At 32.8% G+C, this 14,581-nt stretch overlaps 2 protein-coding genes across 3 annotated transcripts in view; one reads left to right on the top strand and one right to left on the bottom strand.

Moving 5' to 3' along the window:
• The window catches only part of LOC114331049 (uncharacterized), a 527,814-nt gene that overhangs the window by 142,338 nt on the left and 370,895 nt on the right, over nucleotides 1-14,581 (bottom strand). The gene's annotated exons all lie outside the window — the stretch shown is intronic.
• The window catches only part of LOC114331039 (RWD domain-containing protein 2A), a 515,824-nt gene that overhangs the window by 152,597 nt on the left and 348,646 nt on the right, over nucleotides 1-14,581 (top strand). For both annotated transcript variants that reach the window (XM_050659333.1, XM_050659331.1), the window contains one exon: nucleotides 5,291-5,327. The gene's annotated coding sequence lies outside the window, so the exon portion shown is untranslated. The remainder of the gene's footprint in view (nucleotides 1-5,290; nucleotides 5,328-14,581) is intronic.

Below are 14,581 nucleotides of genomic sequence, written 5' to 3'. Positions count from 1 at the left end.
GACACCCTCAGTTTCTGTACATATTCAGTTTATACAGGGGCGGTTCTAGACCAAAAAAAGTGGGGGCAAGGGAACACAACCGGTGAATAAACAAGATAACGTGCCTTTTTAACGAAAATTATAGTACAAAAGTACTGTAAAAACTGAAGGGGGGGGGGGGGGCAGCTGCCCCCTTGCCCCTGCCTAGAACCGCCACTAAGTTTATATCGATAGAAAAAATTCAATTAAATATCGAAATAATATAAAAATAATATTTTAGTAACATACATTTAATTAATAATAATATGTTATTTTTATCATTCGTAACTTCACGCATGTGCTCTTAAATTGACGCTATTGTATAGGTACTTGCTACTGTCATTTCGGAGTCGGCGTTTGTATTGAATATATATTATACCTATACTCCCAAAATATAACTGTTTTCAACATGGCAACAGAATACACTTGCGTGCTTAAAATAAATTGTACAATTAATACAGATACTGCTGTGAAATTATTTAGTGAAAAAACATTGAAAACTGCAAAAGAAAAATTAAATATTAGAAAAATGTGCAAGTTAAAATACTGTCATATTATTCTACCAGAAGCTGTTGATAATACGAGCGGATACCATCATGATTGCTACAGACTCTTTGCATCTGTAAATAAAAAAAATTTAGAAGTTAATGAAAAAATGACAAAATTTCAACGAAAATTTTGATTTCGTTTATAAATCCGCAAAGTCCGTTCGTTCGTTCCTGCCTTGCACCCCTGCAATATCTGAAGCTTATGTACCGATGTCAATGTAGTTTTGTCTCCTGAATCCAAATCTGAAAACGGCATTTCGATATCTCAAACCATCTTCGAGATAACCGACCTCAAAAACAAGTTGCATCTCGTGACAGCAATTTATGATTTTTTAGCAATTTTAGATAGCGAGATAATTCTACAATGGAGACACTATACGTAAAAATGTTAATGAAAATTTCATATTATTTCAAAAATATATTACTTCATATAAGCTGTAAAAGAATTGAAATATCAAATAAATAAATGTTACTTATTAATTTTAATGTAAGTAATGTTAAATGGCAGGTTACAAATTTTTGGTGCTGTCTACCCAATGATTTATGTATTATGTATATTATATTGTATAATATACAGTGTGTCTACTTAAGTTGGACACATATATTACGGGACACTTTTTTATTTTTAATTCTACGAAATAAAGTTATAATTCATAAAAAGTTCTGCATCGTCTAAAACCTACGATTCAATCATCAGATAGCAAATTTTATCTATATTATAAGAGGTATTTTAAAAAATATGAATAAAAATGAATATGAAGATTAAAGTACCTTTTTTTCACACTGATTCAAATTATTGTTACTACGAAAAATTGTTTGGAATTAAAAACTGTGTTCTAATATATGCGATAGTTGTTATTATTATAATTAAATAGTTAATAATTATTATAATAATGTAGCTATTATCTACATTCTTCGAATAAAAAGAAAATATTTAATTTTTTTCTCAAATTAGAGATACCTACCAATCATCGTTTTCATTTATAACTCTTTTATTATTAATTTTACGAAAAAAAATTATTCTTCATAAAAAGATCTGCACGGTCTAAAATCCAAGATGCAATCATAAACATAATATTATATAAAATTGTATCGATTTTAGTCGATGTGTAAAAAATATGAATTTCGCTCAAGAAATTCGCTCAGTAAAGTGCCTTTATAGCTCACAATATTTTAATACAGTAAAACCTCGATATAACGTACCTCTATTTAACGGACTTCGGATATAACGGACCAAAAATAAGGTCAAATGTAAAAAAATTTAAAACGTCCTGTTAATCTTATACATACTTAACCCTGCCTTTACTAACATACATTGCATAATAACGGGGTCCCCGTGGATCCCAAACGTTGTATTTTACAAAGAATTTCAATAAACTTTTTATTATAGCAAAATGAGGACACATTTCCAAATAATCTGATTTATTTTAAAGCTATTTTTATATAACGGACTTTCGGCTTTAACGGACCCCCCAATTAGTCCGTTGTATCGAGGCTTTACTGTAGTAGGATATAATTGCACATTAAACATAATTTTTAATTCTAAACAACTTTTCATAATAGCAATTTTCCATATTAGGAATTTAAATACATAAAAAACAAAGTTTCGTTATAATAATGCTCGCATTTTTAACTTGTTATATTTAAATTGTAATAAAACGAACTTGATAATAAATTATAATCCTAACTTCATTCCCGAAATTCCTTTAAAAATTATCCTGTTAACAATTTTCAAAACAAATATATAAATAGCGTATGTTTTAATTTTCACTTTTTCCTAAAAACTCGAAAGGGTTCTCTTATTTTCATCATCACTTGCTTAGCTTTGACGTTATAAACTTCATCTGGAGCTCACTTGATAGGTATTCTTGAGCACTTTGACTAGTGTTCAGTAAATATTTTTTATAAAATGATATAGATTTGGGTACTAGCTAGTGATGAGCGAGACTGGTCTTGGTCTTGCGGTCTTGGTCTTGGTCTTGCAGCAAGACCAAGACCAAGACCAAGACCGCCTTTTGGTTGCAAGACCAAGACCAAGACCAAGCTTGCAAGAACAAGACCAAGACCAACCTGCAAGACTCTTGCACTTTTTTGAGAAAAATTGGTTTTTATTATTTAACTTTATTTTTTTAGTTCAATAATATATACTGACATTGTAAGAAACCTTAAACAATATCGAATTTTTAAAATACATAATATTTTGGTTATATTTTTAAGTCGTTTTGATTAAGTCAAACGGTTTGCATTTTCTCAACCTTCAAAGTGTCCAGAAGGCAAGTTTTCAAACGGCGACAGTTCAAGGACAATTGAAATTACTTGTAAGACAAAAAAATGTAATTATAGATAGGGTAATCCATTTAAAAAAAATGCAATTAAAACGGTTTTTATGTACCAGTAGTTTTCGCTTTTTTGTCTAATAAAAATACTGACACTTATTTCAATTCTTTTCGCATAACCGAGGAAAAATGTAGGTCGTTAAATTTAAAGTGCATACAAAAAATATCATAATAGATTTTGAAAAGGGATTCACAATGCTGTGAAAGCATTGTGGCCTGCATAAAAAATAACTGGTTGTCGATTGTAATGTGTCAAGCTTGGTATCGCAAAATCCAAAGCTTAGGTTCAGTTTCTGAGTATAATGACAAAAATTCCGATACTGGGAAATTTTTAAAATTATTTTTTGGAATAATTTTTTACAATCAACGAAAGTTGGAAGTTGAATTATTTGTGAAAATCCTGGATGACAAACGCGTAAATAATTTTACTGATTTCATAGTTGAAAACTATTTGGAAGAATCTAGGTTTTCCCCAGAAAGGGCCAGTAGTACAAATAGTATGTGCCGCACTTGAAATGCATGCGCATCATGTCAGTGTGTTTTAAATTCTAGTTTTTACTACCCACATCCTAATATTTTCAACTTTTTAAATGTCATAATGGGTATTCAATCCAAAAATATGTGAACATAAAAAGTGCGAATAACTCATGTTACGAGAGCAATGTTGTAGTTTAAATAAAATTAAAGTACTGCAAGATAACAAATTACAGGATTAAGCGTTTATAACTCCCCATTAGGTTTAGTTATTATGTTATAGTATTAGGTCTATAAATAGGTATGGTAAATATGTACGTATTTACTAAAAGGTATGTTTTATTTAGTTTATAAAAAAAGTTAATTATATTAAATAATGATTAGAGTAAAAAATATTTGATTGTGTTCTCTTAAAAAAATTTAATTTATGTTCTTAAATTTGACCCTCGTAGCATAAATACTACAGTGTTCTAGTGAAAGGCAGCAGATCATTATCTGTTAACAACTATAAACCGTTTATCCCTTTTAGTAAAATCCGTGAATTGAAGGTCCCCGACCATTTGTGGCACCTTTAAGAAGCTCTTTTTCAACATTTTATTAAAATACAGGGGCAATAAATAATAATCCAGACTCAAGACGTGGTCTGAAGGCAGGTGGCAGGTATCGATAGCATGCAAAACACAACGTGACACAACCGAAGGCCGGCAATTGCAACAAGGGTTGTAAATGCAGGTTTTTCCTACTGATAAACATTACCATTATAAAAATATACTCTAATCTCTTTATATAGAGGGAAATAATTAGGTCATTAGGTGAATGTATAATGTTAAAATTGGTATCCGTTTGAAACTACATTCTACATTCTGTTAAAATTTTAAAGCAAAAAATATAGTTTCATTCTTCACATCTTTATTCATTTCAATGTACATTTTATTCGAAATTGTTTGGTTCAAATTATTACTACCAAAAAGGCAAGACCAGCAAGACTCTTGCAGCAAGACCAAGACCAAGAACAAGACCGGTTAGTGCAAGACCAAGACCAAGACCAAGACTGCCTTTTAGCTGCAAGACCAAGACCAAGCTTGCAAGAACAAGACCAAGACCAAGACTAGCCTGGTCTTGGTCTTGTTCTTGCTTTGCTCATCACTAGTACTAGCCGAAAAAAATGTAAACTCCATCACCTATAACTCACTTTTTATTAATTATCAAAGGTTTTTCGAATAATAAATCTCTTTTATTTTTTATTATCTTCAATTTTTGTAATCATAACTATTTTGATAAAACTTACAGTTTTTGAATTATTCACGGAAAACCGCTTTACACCATGCATTTATTTCACGAAAAATTCAAATCTTTGATCTTTAATAACTCAAAAATTATTGATTTATTTTAATAATTAGAAGTAACAAATTTTGCTTAAAATTTGTCCCTCTATCGATTAGTGGGGTTATTTTTAATAAAATAGTTTTCACCCCGGAGAAGGGGTGGCATCCACCCCCAGGGTAAAAGCGCACGTTGGCACCATATCATTTTTGTTTCTTGAGTTATGCTCTAACTACTGACCAATTTTCATTGCAAATCGATGAAGGTTTAACAAAATAGAAGGTGAAAACATTTAATGACTGCACCAACTTTCCCCTTTCATCCCTTATTGCTACTTCCTGTATCCACTGAGGTGTCAGCCTGAAAGGGGTCATAGTTATCAATATACAATAGACACATTTCACATGCCAAACTCCATATTGCTTATGACGATGATTTCTCGCCTCTAGCTCTCCGTCTACTATTTCATCATTTGATCTCTACAGTTTCGTAAAGGATCTAGAAAATTGTTCTTACTTTTTGTTTAGAACAAAAAATATTATTTGTTAGTAAAATGCAAAAATCTAATGGCTTTATTATTGTTTGTTTCAGATATATACCAGCATACTGGACAATACATTCATAGCAGGTAAGAAAAAATAGATAAAAAATACAAAATTCGAAAAGTTACTATTTGTATTCACTTTTTAGTTCTGTTTTTTGGAACGTCCAATGAGTTTTCGTGTTAATCAGACATTAAATGAAGACAGAACATAAATTCAATTAATTTCAGTCTAATTTTTTTGGGGAGGGGAGGAGGAAATCTTCATAAGACCATCAGAGGAGGCAGCAGTATCCCAAGAAAAGCCTGACGCACTGCCTTCTCCTCTGGTGTGTGAGATTCAGTCCGATCGCCAGGTTCAGACAACCGCCTTCCCTATGGGACACGCGAGCGAGTCGACCGTGCGAACGCAACCCCCTAAAACCCCTCATTTTCAGCGGCAGACACCCTGATCAGATCTCTGATATTAAAATCTAGTTGTTAAGTCCCAGCACTTTGGGATGCACAATTAGTCTCCCTTTGTTATTTCTGCTGAAGCTGGAGATTTCTTCCTTGATCATAGGAGCTTTTAATTCTCTTCCTATCGCTTCATTGGGCACGTACCAGGAATCATTTAGTATCATTCGTAGAGCTTTAAAGAATTTCCAAGTTAGAATTACTGGCTCTACCCCATAATTGTATCCCATAAGTCCACATGGTTTTATTGTAGATATAAGTATTTTTTTATGTTGTTAGTTGCGGTTTTCTGCTAATCATCCAGTAGAGTTTATGTAAGTTCAATCCAGGTTGTTTTATTTTAGTAAAAAATTGCTTCGGCCAAGTCCAAAGGCAGCAGTATCTGCTTGTCTGCTTGTGTTAGTTGACTATAATTTAAATAAACTGAAGGACAAGTGTCATGTCGCAATGGGGTCAATCCAAGCTAAGTGGTCCAAAGGTGGTTGCTTGACTATTTTTAATATTTTTTATTTTTATGCCTTTTAAACTTCAGTCTATAGAGAGTACAAAATTGCATTCATTTTATTTTTAAAAACTTTGGTTTGCCGATGACGGCTATTTATTGTTAAAGCGTGTCGATTATTTTCACGGAAAACATGGCTTTGCTCTTTAGAAAATATTTATACTGAGGTTTGTCCTAGATCAATAAATCAAAAACCAAAATTTTTAGAAAAGTATGCTCTAAGAAAATTGCCTGCAGCATTATTTAATTTCAAACTACCCTTAAGGCCTTAAATGACCTCAAAGTTTGAAAAGGTAAACTGATAAAATTCCATTTTCAGCATTTTTTTAACAGCATAAGGCAAGCCGGTATAACATGCTCATTATTCACTATTTTTCAATAGATAATAACACACATTACTTTACCCGTGAGTTCATTACTCACGTGTCATTACTCATGGGCTGAAGTTAGGTTCAAGTGGTGCATGCCACTTTTAATGTTAGTTATATAAATACTGCAAAGAATTACTTAAACTTGTTTATATGTTTATGTAATACAATAATAATTATTGTAATTTACATCAATAACTAACTTCGAATTTGGACGATTATCATTTTCAGTAACAGTGACTTTAGCCTATTTTCTGTGTTTATTGGAAGTGTGAATATAGTTATATTCTTATATTAATATACAGGGTGTAACGAAAATACAGGTCATAAATTTAATCACATATTCTGGGACCAAAAATAGTTTGATTGAACCTAACTTACCTTAGTACAAATGTGCATATAAAAAAAGTTACAACCCTTTGAAGTTACAAAATGAAAATCGATTTTTTCCAATATATCGAAAACTATTAAAAGATTTTTTCTTGAAAATGGACATATGGCATTTTTACGACAGTAGCATCTTAAGAAAAAATTATAGTGAAATTTGGACACCCTACAAAAATTTTATGGGGGTTTAGTTCCTTTAAACCCCCCCAAACTTTTGTGTACGTTCCAATTAAATTGTTATTGTAGTACCATTACTTAAACACATTGTTTTTAAAACTTTTTTGGCTCTTAGTACTTTTTCGAAAATTCAGTTTTTATCGAGATATTTTGAATATTTGTCAAATCCACCACATATTTGTATATGGTTAAGTACGATTATGGAGACTTGGTAAAAATATGAAAATTTATGTATGATTTACATTTTTAGGTATATTTTGAACCGTATTAAAAAAGAAGCCATATCTCGATAAAAGTTGCCTTCTCGAAAAAATACAAAGAGGCAAAAAAGTTTTAAAAATATTTTGTTTAACTAATGGTATCGCAGTAATAGTTTAATTGGAGCGTACACAAACATTTGGAGGGTTTAAAGGAACAAACCCCCATAAAATTTTTATGTAAACATATTAAAAAAGAAGCCGCAACTCGATAAAACTGCCTTATCGAAAAAATACTAAGAGCCAAAAAAGTTTTAAAAATATTGAATTTAACTAATGGTACTACAATAATAATTTAATTGGAACGTACAGAAAAGTTTGGGGGGGTTTAAAGGAACAAAACCCCCATAAATTTTTTGTGGGGAGCACAAATTTCAAAAATCTCTAATAGTTTTCGATATATTCGAAAAAATCGATTTTCATTTTGTAACTTCAAAGGGCTATAACTTTTTTTATGTGCATATTTGTACTAAGGTAAGTTAGGTTCATTCGAACTATTTTTGGTCCCAGAATATGTGATTTAATTTATGACCTGTATTTTTGTTACACCCTGTATAGTTAAATATAAATATAGTTACATTATAACTTTATAAAACACGTTCACCGATAATAGTAATTTCCTATTTATTACATTGACAGTATGTACAAATTTGTACTTATAATTTTTCGGAAACGAATATAACTTGAATTGACTATTTCTTGTTGTATTTGTTACAATTTTCTTGTTGTATTTGTTAGCATTTGCTAATAGTAGGCAACCAATTATTCAGCCGCCTACTACTGGTAAACAAAATTTATTTTGTTGATAATTATTTTTTTATTAATTAAAATAAAAAAGGTCGTGGAAAAGTATAGTATTCTACTCGCATGTAATGGCTATTACTCACTTTGATGAATTACTACACTCGCCTTCGGCTCGTGTCCCAAACTTCATTATCGTGAGTAATAGCCATCATTACATGCTCGTTGAATAATATACAATTAGCAATAGCTTGAAAACAAAACAATAGAAACATATCAATTTAGCGCCTTTTTACTTTATTTTCTAAAAAAAGGTTTATTTTCCAACACATGCGGCATTCCTTCCCTGAAAAGATAAACGACGAAAAATAATCCACTTGCAGCGGATTTATGGCCCCACTAAGGAAGTGCATCAAGTTCGTAGAAAAACCGAACGGGTTATCAAGTGCTGGATTCATTTTGTTGGCGACATCAAGAGATTAGTTTGTTGCATAATCGTAAATGTTCTTTCCTTCGAACTATTTGGACAGTCTCCAAATGGATATCGCCCATTTGGAGCTACAGTCGACTTTGCTGTTAATGTGAACGGTCCAACAATTATTTTGTAACATACGTTTTGGGTGCTTGTCTTTTTATGTATATTACAAAGGATCCAGCATTTTTTGATGTATTAATTTTTTTAATGCAAATTTGTTGTTATTGTTGTATTGCTACTCGGACAAACTTTGATGTATGGGAACACTGGAACAGGGGAAGTTTTAATTGTGGAACATGTTAAAAATTTGGAACGTCAGACTGCGAAAACTTCACATTTCTTTTATCGGACACAACTTCTAATTGATTTGTCACCCTTTCATTAAACTCCCATGCCAAAATCAGACTGGTATTTATCACCAACTGGGAATTTTGATAAGTGCGACCTGTAGAACATCTTAAATGACAGGAATTATGTTGGTTATAAATAGCAGTCTGATTTTTGCATGAGAATTTAATGATAGGGCAACAAATCAATTGGAAGTTCTGTTCCACAAAATACATGTGAAGTTTTCGTGGTCTGACGTTCCAAATTTTTAACCTGTTGCACAATTAAAACTTGCCCTGTTCCAGTGTTCCCGTACTTCAAAGTTTGTCCAACTAGACACCGTTAAGCTTTTATCAAATTTTCAGCTTGCTATTAATCAAATTTTTTTTCAATTCTTTCACCCTGTATGTATTAATTTTTCAAAAAGTTAATACCGCCATTGAAAAGAACGCAAAAATATTTTTTTGCAAATATTTTTAACTTTTTAGCTATGTTAATTACCATTTAATAAATGCAAAACGTATCTTCACATGTACCCATGTGCGGCAGATTCGTGCAAATATTATAAGAATTATTGTGCATTTAATGGTAGAAGCATATAATTTGGACCACATGTACTACACATATAAAGGTTCAAATTTAGATACGACGCCACCTCAGTTTTTGTTCCTTTTACAAAAATGGCGGGCATTCAATATGGCGACTATACCTATGTGACTAATGAACTTGTAACTATGAACTATGTAACTTTTGAACGAGACGTCAAATTTCAACCAAATTTGGTATATAGCTTCTTTTTTTGATGAGTAATATCGAGGTCTTGAACCGAAAGAATCGGTTTACCAGAATTTGTGTTTTTACTGTTTTTTTATGTAAAAATATGTCGTTTTATTTTTTCAATTCTTTCCACCTGTATATACAGTGAGGACGTTTGAGTTGGAATAGATTCATTATGTCGAGAATGGGTGAATTTAGAAAAAAATGCTGAGACAGGTCGATTTTTATTTTTAAATTATGACTTTTTGGTATATATATCATACTAGTGACGTCATTCATGCGGGCGTAATGACGTTATCGATGATTTTTTTAAATGAGAGTAGTGGTCGTGTGATAGCTCATTTGAAAGGTTATTAAATTCTATATTCAGTAATATAAACAATAACCTAATTATTTATACAGGGTGACCAAAAAATATTTTTTTTTATTCAAGTAATTGACACAAAGAAGAATGTAAGCAATTTATTTATTTCAAAATACATTTTACTGCTATCAGAAGACAGATAAAAACGTTTATTTCACAAATAAACCTTGTTTTTCGCTTAAATTCAATGTTCAAACTGCTAAAACATAAGTGGGTTGCAGCTTTAACATTGAATTTAAGCGAAAACAATATTTTTTGTCAAATAAACATTTTTTTCTGTTTTTTGACAGCACTAAAATGTATTTTGAATTAAATATATTAAGTACATACATTCTTCTTTTTGTCTCAATTAATTTAATTCAAAATTAATTTTTTGAACACCCTATATAAATAATTATGTTAACGTGTATATTACTGGATAGAGAATTAAATAACCTTTTAAATGAGCTATCACATGATCCCACTCTCATTTAAAAAATCATCGATTACGTTATCACGCTCAGATGGATGACGTAACTAGTATGATATATATGCCAAAAAGTAATAATTTAAAAATAAAAATCGACCTGTCTCAGGATTTCTCTCTAAATTCGCTCATTCTCGAGATAATGAATTTATTCCAACTCAAACGTCCTCACTGTATAAATTTTTCAAAAAGGTAATACCGCCATTGAAAAGAGTGTAAAAATATTTTTTAGGAAATATTTTGAACTTTTCAGTTGTGTTAATTACCATTTAATAAATACATAACGCATAAGCATTCTACGATATGACCACATGTCGAAGGCTTCTAATTTGTTCATCATGTTAACCTTCATGATCCAGGTTTCACATCCATATAGTAATTCAGAATACACATAACATTTTAGGAACTTGATTCTTAGTTGTAAATTCAGCTGAGAATTGCTCAGAATAGATCTAAGTTTCATAATGCCCCTCTTGTAATTTCTATACGAGTTTAAATTTCTTCATCCAGATTTAGTGTCTCGTTTATCCAACATCCTAGGTATTTGAAATGGCTAACTTTTGTTATCGGTTCATTACTGACAATTAGTTGCATAGGGCCGACGTCTTGGTTACTAACCACAAGTAACTTAGTATTTGTTGTATTTATGCTAAGTCCGTTATTAGAGTATTCTCTAGTGACTCGATCTATAAGGAATTGAATATCTTCGATACTTTTAGCCATGATCGCGGTGTCATCTGCATATCTGATGTTGGTAATAATTTCTCCCCCGATTCGAATTCCACATTGCCCTTCCAAGGCTTCGTTAAAAATTATTTCTGAGTAAACGTTAAACAAAGTTGGGGATAGGACACAACCCCGTCTGACACCTCTTTGAATGCAAATTTTGTCTGTTTCTTTGCTGTCTACCAGAATAGAAACTTCTTGATCCCAATATAGATGGTGTAAAAGTCTCAAATATTTATCATCTATTCCAATCATTTCTAGATATTCAAACAATCTATCATGTTGAACCCTATCAAACGCCTTCTCAAAATCTATAAAGCAGACGTAAATTGGCTTGTGCACTTCCCATGACCGTTGAAGCAATGTTAGCATTGAGAACAAAGCTTCCCTGGTTGCAATCCTTTTTTTAAACCGAATTGTTTGTTTCCCGTTGTTGTCTCGTCACATTTCTGCTTGATTCTATTAAGAGTTATCTTAAGAAGCTCTTTAAACCGATGCTCATCCGTATTTGTCACTTATTTCCACCTGTTTCGATTGTGTCTACCTATCTTCCCTTGAAACGTTCTCCTTTCCTTATTGGATACAACGTATAAATTGCTGTACGTAGCTGATATTAGTAAATGGTATCCATTAGACAATAATGGATGCTATCGGTTCAAAATTCGATTACCAGAAACACACACACCAAATATAGACTCGTTCCGGCAGAGGGGAACCACCGTCCGGTAGAGACAGCCTTAGATGTTTAGTTTACGCTTTTATTGCACCGCAACGGCCTACTTAACAATAATGTGCTGCCGAACATTAATTAGGAAAGTTCTGCTTTCAACGCTACCATTAGGTGAATATTACCTACCACAGCTCCCCTGCACTGCAAGCTATACTACAGTTGGTTGGAGGATATTGCAAACGTTACATGGCATAGACGTCACGCTATAATAGGATTGCTGTGATAAAGGGGATAAGACACCGTTCGGGAAGAGCGAAAATACCGGTAATGGAAAGTGGAAAACTATACTGCATTGTTATTACTTTTAGATACGGAAATTTCAGCTCCAGGTTATCAGGTCGTAAGGGTAAAATATACCGGGTCTTCACAAATACTCTTCAAAAAGGAATCAGCATTTTTTTTATTATTATTCAACACCTAAACTATGTTTACGCTATATAAAAGGCTATATAAAATACGGCTATGTAAAATAGCCAAACAGAGAGCAAAGAAAGCAAAAGATTTTAATCAGATTAGATGTATCTGAGATGAAAATAATAAAATACTAGTTCACGAAAAGGATGTCAAAAAGAGATGGAGAAAGTACTTTGACAGCTTATTAAATGAAGAATTTGACAGACAGCCTGTGGAGTCAACGGAGACAGTAGCAGCAATGGCCACCAAAATAACAAACGAGGAAGTGGCTCAAGCTCTTCAAAAATAAAGAAAGGAAAAGCGGTAGGACCAGATGATATTCCTGGGGAAATATGGAAAACATTGGGAGAGACAGGAACAAGGTGGCTAGCAGGTTTATTTAATAGAATTATGGAAGTTGGACAAATGCCAGATGAATGGAGGAGCAGTATACTAGTACCTGTCTACAAAAACAAGGGAGATATAGAGCAGTGTACAAACTACAGGGCTATAAAACTGCTTAGCCACACCATGAAAATATGTTAGAGAGTAATTGATAGACATATACGTGAAGAGACCGACATCTCCGAGAATCAATTTTTCTTTATGCAGGGCAGATCAACAACAGACGCAATTTTCATTATAAGTCAGTTGATGGAAAAATACAGGAGTAAAGAAACAAACGCTCATATGGTATTCATTGATCTTGAGAAAGCATATGATAGAGTATCTCGAGAGATTCTGTGGTGGGCACTCAATAAGAAAGGAGTCCCTGGTGCATATGTAAAGATTGTGAGGGATATGTATGAGGGAGTAACGACTAGTGTTAGGACAGGTGTGGGAGAGACTGATAAATTTCATGTCCGTAATTTCATATCCGCTTAGTCCGTATTTATTCTCATTAGTTTTGGACCAGATAACAGCGAAACTACAGGGTAACATTCCATGGTGCTTAATGTATGGTGATGATGTCGTATTAGTAGGAAATAGTGAAAGAGACTTACAACAAAAACTGGAACAGTGGACACGAGCTCTGGAGGAAAAAGGTTTAAAACTTAGTAGGACAAAGACAGAGTATTTCGAATGTTCATTTAAAGATGGAGTTACTACAAATAAAATGGTATCTTTGGGTGGTGAACTGATTGTAAAAAGCAATAGTTTTAAGTACCTGGGATCGGTATTTCAGAGTAATGGAGAAATAGATGGAGATGCATGCAGTAGAATTAGGCCTGGATGGATGAAGTGGAAAGAAGCGAGTGGTGTGTTGTGTGACAGAAAAGTTCCAATGAAGCTGAAAGGAAAATTCTATAAAACAGTCATAAGACCGGCTATGATGTACGGAACTGAATGTTGGGCAGTGAAAAAGAAAGAGGAACAACGAATGTATGTGGCGGAGATGAGAATGCTTAGATGGATGAGTGGAGTGACAAGAAAGGATAAAATTAAAAAGGAGTATATTAGGGGAAGTCTAGGTGTGACCAATTGATGCCAAAATGAGAGAGCATAGGTTGAGATGGTTTGGTCCTGTTCAACGTCGAGACGTTAATCATCCAATACGAAGAGTAGCTGAAGTGCAGATTCCTGGAAGGAGTAGGAAAGGAATACCAAAGAAAACGTGGGGGGACACGATTAGGCAGGACATGTTGGTAAAGGGGATTAATATTGATATGACCCAGGATAGAATTGTGTGGAGAAATGCAACTGTGTTTACGTGCCTTTGACAACCTATATCATGCTGCTATATGGAAAATTTTAGAGCTAAGAAACATTCCTCATAAAATAATAATTTCCATTATAAAGTTACTGTACACTGAGGCGACATGCAGCATGACACACAATAAGATCAACAGTGACGAACTTGACGTACTTACTGGAGTCAGACAGGGATGCGTGCTTTCTCCGTTTCTTTTTAACATAGCTATAGATTATGTTCTCTCCAAACTAGACTCCGACACAAAAGGGATACAATGGACGTTAACCACACGCCTAAGTGATGTAGAATACGCCGATGATATCTGCCTGTTCAGACAAAGGTTCCAAGATGTGACCGACCAATTGGAAACACTTTCCACTGAAGCCAATAAAATAGGTTTTAAAATCCATATTAGTAAAACCAAATCCTTGAGAATAAATACAAGGAACAGCATGCTTTTTACTATCAACAATATGCAGATTAAAAATGTGGAAAACTTTAC

This window comes from Diabrotica virgifera, chromosome 8 (assembly GCF_917563875.1).
Source record: "Diabrotica virgifera virgifera chromosome 8, PGI_DIABVI_V3a".
Taxonomy (NCBI): domain Eukaryota; kingdom Metazoa; phylum Arthropoda; class Insecta; order Coleoptera; family Chrysomelidae; genus Diabrotica; species Diabrotica virgifera.
This window is presented reverse-complemented; position numbering and strand designations above follow the sequence as displayed.